This window comes from Meleagris gallopavo, chromosome 1 (genome assembly GCF_000146605.3).
Source record: "Meleagris gallopavo isolate NT-WF06-2002-E0010 breed Aviagen turkey brand Nicholas breeding stock chromosome 1, Turkey_5.1, whole genome shotgun sequence".
NCBI classification, from domain to species: Eukaryota; Metazoa; Chordata; class Aves; order Galliformes; family Phasianidae; genus Meleagris; species Meleagris gallopavo.
The window spans coordinates 66,761,864-66,768,348 of NC_015011.2; the positions used below are offsets into that span (position 1 = coordinate 66,761,864).

Below are 6,485 nucleotides of genomic sequence, written 5' to 3' on the forward strand. Positions count from 1 at the left end.
TTCCATTTTCCAGCCATTAAGGCTGAAACCTCTTTCAGTAGAGCAAGCAATGTGAAACAAAACAAAAACACCTCTGAAACTATAGCTCAGTCATGTCCCAGGGCTGCAGGCACAGAGGCAGACATCCTCAGAGTGTGGGAACTCAGGGGGTAGAACTCAAGGCAAGGAGGTCTGCCACATGTTAAATATATCTGATTTTCTGTAGGCTTTCACATGCAGCCTGCATGCCTTCAATTCTTTCTCAGATCTTTGCAAAACATAATTCAGTTCCATTTACTTGTGGTTCATTTGCAGTTGTTTTCAGTTCTGAATTATGAAATTATTCCTCTTAATGCAGTTAGGAAAGTTAATAATATCCAACATCTCAGATTAAAAATTAAATATGAGTGTAACATTATTTTCCTCTGATAAATATTCATGTACAGTACATACTAGTGCAGCATTTTTCCAGAAAGAAATAAAGGAAAATATGTAGGCATCATTCTTAATTTATTACAAAGTAAAAATTACAAGAGCTTTAGGCAAGATTTATGTGTGCACGTAGACATTATTTCTGATGATGGTGCAGTTATGATTTTCAAATACAATGGAATGGTGATTTTTGAAATATGTCAATATTTCTTTTCTTTCTTTTTAGTTTTCCTTTCCTTGCTTTTAACAGCTAAGCTTGTAAATAACACAAACAATTGGGGTCCAGAGTAGCTCATGTAACTGCAGTCTTGTGTAGATCCTGACTCAAGAATGTTTCCCTATTCAGTAAGGACTCTTCAGCTTCTTCACAAATGCTTTCTAATATTGGAAACTTAAGGAAATCAGTATTGTGAACTTTGCACTTATTTTTCTCTGCAAATACACATTTAGTCACTATTATCTTTAAGTATGAATAGTTATTTTCCTAATGCCATAATACAGCAAAATATTCTGACTGCTTTAAGGGACCAGTGTGTTCCAACCCAGGATCATGAGGTGGCATGTGTTGGGGATCCAAAAGGCCCCTGACTGAAGAATGATCCCGGGATGGAACAAAGTATTCCAACAGTTAAAGGAAGTGGCTACAGCCACAAATATCTTATTTTGTAGAGAAAGTTGACCTTGGTAGTTTATCTTGTTTTTGCAAGGACTTGCTTTGCAAGCAGGTGTTATCTCCCACATACTCTAGGAACCTCCGGGACTATTCCCTTTCTGCTGCATAGTAATTCCAGGAGATGTCTGGGGAGTAGAAGTCCCCCATGAGAACGAGGTAGAGACCATGAGACTTCACTCAACTGTCTGTAGAGCCAGATTCTAAGTTTCTGTGCTACAAATAATGTGTTTGACTTAATCCATTTGGCAGGTAAAAGTCTCTGCTTTATATTATTTTATTTATCAAAATATATAGCTCTGAACTGATTTTAAATGAATGTCTGATTTTAAATAAACATTTGAAATAGTCAGTGCTGTTAATCAAATTAGTGATTCAAAGTATTTTTGCATTTTCTCTCAGATACTTAATTTTGCTTTTCAAAATCAGTGTATTACATGATCATATTTTGGAAGTGCATAGACACCATCAAAACTGCAGAGATGTACCTCACAAAGCAGACAGTTTGATTGGTATTTTTTTTTATATGCTTGTTGTGTTATTTCTAGCTCATATTACTTTGTAATAACCAAATGTTCTTGTTTTGGTATTTTTGGGGCTGATAATAGCAGCAGCCTGCAACATTCTAGTACTGAACAAAGTGCATTTGGCGGCATGATGTTTTGAGAAGTCTGCCTTGCCTTTACTTGTGTAACTCTGAATGTGTCCTTTCTGTCTCCTATAGAAGAATTTCATTTTCCTGACCCAGTGACTTCTGTAGCATTCCTCTGAAAGCTTCTCTTGGAGCTGGTAAGACTATGGTTGGATGTTCCTCTCAGGATATATACATCAATAGGTTCCTTCACTTTGGCTTCTGAATCCCTCCTCCAACAAAACAGCTCTTAAGTTATTAATTTCTCATTATACTTTAGTATCTATTAATTGTTGAACAATTGTTTGGCTTCTGAGTACTCCCATTTTCTTCTCAGATAGGAGGGGAAAGGCTGTTTCTGCTGTAGGTTCAGTATGAGCCAAGCTCTGTGTGTTTCAGGTTTGTCATACACTTTGCTCAGAAACACATTGCTCTTGTTGATGCAATTTTTGTTGTTGAAGACTTTCACTTTGAATCAAAATGCTCAGCTGTGAATGTTGCAAGCAGTTTAAAAATAACCATGGAGTGTATTGTTAAGAGAGGGCTTGGAAGCCTCAGCCAAAACCAACCGTTCTTGTGAATCTGAATGTTTCCCTGTTGCTGAGGAATGCTAATTAAGCTTTCAGTGCAGACAGGAAACGTATTTAGCACACATTTTCAGTGAAAAGGAGCTGATTTCTCTGACCTTCTTCCCTAAGCAAGCAGAGGGAGTCTGTTAGTATTCTACTTTTCCCACTGGTTCTCATGTTTATTTGCCCCAGAAATAGAGAATCAAATGAAACGAGATACACTTGTATCATGATGCATTCATTCTCTTGACTTTCCCAAGGTCTTCTGTAGTTTGCAGGAATGCCTGTGTAATTTTCAGTAAACAATGAGAAATGTTTGCAGATTCATCTCTTTTTCTCCTGGGACTCTGACATATTATGGCCAGTACCAGACGACATTGGTCTTTATAAATAATGTACAAACACATGGACACACTTTTTGAGAAGCAGGAGGTCAAACAAGATATTACAATGATATCCCATGGTGCAAAACTAAGTCAACTCCTTTCTCCACTAGATGAATTGACCAGTGTGGATCCATGAATTGTCCCTAACGTTACTAAGACTCAAAGGAAAATGTCTCAGCTTGTTCACTGCAATGTCATTCACTCTGGCTGATAGCCAGGTTCTCCACCAGAACCTTGTTTGTGTGCCCTCTGCTAGCTTAAATTCTTCTGTAGCCTTCAAGACTTCAAAACAACTTTTTGGTTTCTCCCTGGGTACAGATTAATTTTATCTGGAATTTAAAGGTTCAGTGGTGCTGTGGAAGCGAATGGTCCATCACTATTCTGTTAATAGGAAGCTATGACTGTATCCTGCAAGTATCATTTATTAGGTACCAAATGTTCTACTGTCATTTTACTGGAAAAACGGGAATTCTGGTTTCCTCTTTACTGCTTTCTCAGCCATGATATCTTATGATTGACAGTATGTCTCCCTACCTGCCAGACAGGATGCCAGTCTGTCAGAATTGTTTCCTTTTCTATTTGTTTACTACATAAAAAACACTGATGTGAAATGCATTTGTGCAGCTTTGATCCAGGGCAAAAAATAAAATTGTTCTGACCTAAAATTCTGGAGGAGGGAGAAGCTTGGACAAATCAAAGACATAAAAAATAATTCTCTGTAATCAAATATGGAGAACATGAAAGGTATTACAGATTATTGGCAAGGTCTTCAAATAATACAAGCAAGCAGTTCTTATATCTTTCAGCTCAACACTACATTATAATACCTCAGTGATGCTGGAACAAATCAAGGATTTATACTTAGTTTTGTTGAGAGAGATAAGAACTTGGGTTTGGAGAGGGACTTTCTTAAGACTGTGAGAACCCAAAATGCTTCTGTCACTTTTGAAGTGGATGACTGCAGGTGGTGGTAGGGTTGTCTTGTCAGCAGCCTCAGGAAGGCAGTAGAACAAACCTGTTTGGTGTTAATTAGCATCACTCACCAGACGAAACATCATCACCATCCTGAGAAGTGCCATTACATTGGGCACTTGCAAACCCTGGGCCGCCACTAAGAAAAATCTGGAGAGCTTTTGAGATGTGAACACTTCTAAGCACACAAGTCCCCTGGAAATATCAACAGAGCAGTCTGAATGAAAGGGATGTTTATTGTCCTTTGCTTCTCTTGCAAGCTGATTGTTATGGGAAATCTGTTTTTGCAAGTGTCAGGCTGACCTGTGAAGAAGCAATTCTCTTCTGGATAATTTTGACAGAACAACCTGACCTTCAAGAAACTATGACTAAGAGTGGCCCTTTATTTTCTTGTCACCCTCACAGTATGCAATCTGTGGCTGAGTTGTATGATGAAGTAATGGAGTCCAGAGATTCACTTCTGAAAACTGCTGTCATATAATAGCAGTGCCAGCACTTATGAAATCTCCAGGTGAACTAGCTCAAAGGTGGTGTTCATGAGAGTAGAAGTGTAGAGTCATTTAAAAGCTGATTCTACGGTAAAAGTATGTCTGGGGCTGAGATGGGGTTTGAACACAGCTCAAGGAATGGACAGAAATTCAGGGCCAAAGACTAAAAGGCTTCTTCCCTGCCTGCCAGGAATTTATGGCAAGCTGCAGAGTGACAAAGACTTGATGATTTTTCCAGTGAGACTTGTGGAAATGCTATTAAACAGATAGTCTGAGAGAATCGACTGGAAGGAAGAGGGACAGGGAGGAGGAAAATGATGTGATCCATGTTCAGAGGCTGCTAAAGCTTTTGAAAAGTACACGTTACGGGTAGCCAATACAACTCACCAATTTTGGCTCACCAGTGCTTGCTGAAATGCAATTCAACCAAAAGACTTGCAAGAGAAGGACCGATCCTTTAAAGCAAAGGTATCTTAGAGACAGCTAGTGACCTTGCATGGGACTGTAGGTTTTTCACAGTGTGACTTTTATATAAAAAGGTTCCTCCATAAAGTCAGAGGAAGCAAAGGGTTTTTGTTGTTAGATGTTTGATTCCTAAATTGACTTTCTTTTTAAAGTAGATTTGTGGAAATAATGACTGTTGTCATGAACAGGCACTCTGTATGGAGGAACTTGGCAGAGGAAAAACCCTTCAATTCTCAGCTCCGTGAGTGGGGAAGGCAGAAGGCGTACTTGGTCAACAGGGGTGAGTAGAGTTGCCACAATTCCATTTTAAATACAAATTAATAACAAAAAACAAAGGAAAGATCTATAGTTAAAAAAAGAAAAAAACAAAACAAACACAAATAAATAAACCACAATGAATAGAAGGATTTATCTATTTTGTTGGAAATACTTTTAGTTTTCTTTCTGTGAGTAAGACCAGTGACAAACACAAAGTAACTGGGTTGAGGTATTGCGACTTGGTCACAGCTATATACGTCTAAATCTGGAGAAGTTTGTCTGCATCTTACATCTGCTTAAAGTTGGAATCTATTTAATTGCTTACACTATTTACAGTCACATGTAAGAAAAAAAGGAAGGATTAAGTGCATGTTAATACTTATCTTTTTATCTGTTTGCAGACCCTATTGCTTTCAGTATCGCACCTGAAGACTCAGGATCCCGAGTCTGAAATGAAGCTCTCTTCTGTAGATGTGTAGCCTCTCAGGTTTGAGTTGTGAGTTACTTTCTCAAACTTCATGATATTTAATGTCAGTTGCTTGATTCATTGTGATGCAGAATATTTTCTCTTTATTTTTGCTGTCATTGCAAAATATGGGAAGAAAACTCGCTAACTCTAATGTGATGCTAGAAAGCAGCATTTCCTTATTCTTTTGGTATGTACTGGGTGACTTAAGAAATCAAGCGCATGCGCACACAGTTCAGGTTCTGCATTTAAACAGATAAGACATACAGATGCCATATACTGGCATACGTATTCTTTTCCAAGAACTCATTAATATATGCTAACATCCCTCTGAGCGTGTGTGGTCATGTCTATGTTGGTCATACTACCACCTCTGTCCTCCTCTTTATCTCTCCTTCAGCTTCATCATGGTGTCCTTTGGCTGACCTTTTAGCTGTTTTTCCCCAGTTTGGCAAATTTCCATGGCATGTTATGCTATAATGCGCAACTTTCTATCTTGGTGCACTATAACTCAAAACAATTTACATGAAACCTAAGAAAAAGTCCTTGCACATGGTGGATGCGAAGATAAACGTAGCTTATTGTGATTTGAGTGCTTCAGTGAAGAAGGGATCATTTGGAAAAACAAGACTGTGCACATACCAACCAAAGCTAAATGGAAAACTTTAGAACTATCACACATTAATTCCTTTTTGCTAAATTAATATATTGGCCCTTAAGTTAATGTATTGATCCCTGTTGCTAAGCCAACTTACATCAGCGCTACAAAATATCAATAAATATGCAGATGTTGGAAATACCTTGGGAAATGTTAAATACTATTAAATTTCCCATCTCTACATCTTACAATATTTTAAAAAAAGCTATAAGAATTGATAGATTTTGTCTATCGTGCTATATTCAGCTTATTAGTATAGCCATCATTATTGAATTATGCTGTATGTATTGATATTACTTACAATGGTTAATGTTCTCCAAAGTGCTGTATGCATTTAGAATGATGTATGAGTAGTAAGAATAGTTAGACTATATATATCAGAAAGAAATAGAGATGTAAAGAAGCTGCTTGATTATTTCTTGTACCTACCTGCTCATGGTGGACATGAAGAGGGGCTCATTTCCCAGGTATAAACACATCACTGCTTCAGTTATCCTTTATATAAAATGAC

General features: G+C 37.7%; 1 long non-coding RNA gene across 1 annotated transcript; it reads left to right on the forward strand.

The window, feature by feature from the left end:
• The first annotated feature begins 1,081 nt into the window (after positions 1-1,081).
• Positions 1,082-6,071, forward strand: LOC109368384. The gene is made up of 4 exons (XR_004161171.1): positions 1,082-1,333; positions 1,806-1,870; positions 4,781-4,872; positions 5,252-6,071. It is a non-coding gene; the product is annotated as an uncharacterized LOC109368384 (long non-coding RNA).
• The last annotated feature ends 414 nt before the right edge of the window (positions 6,072-6,485 follow it).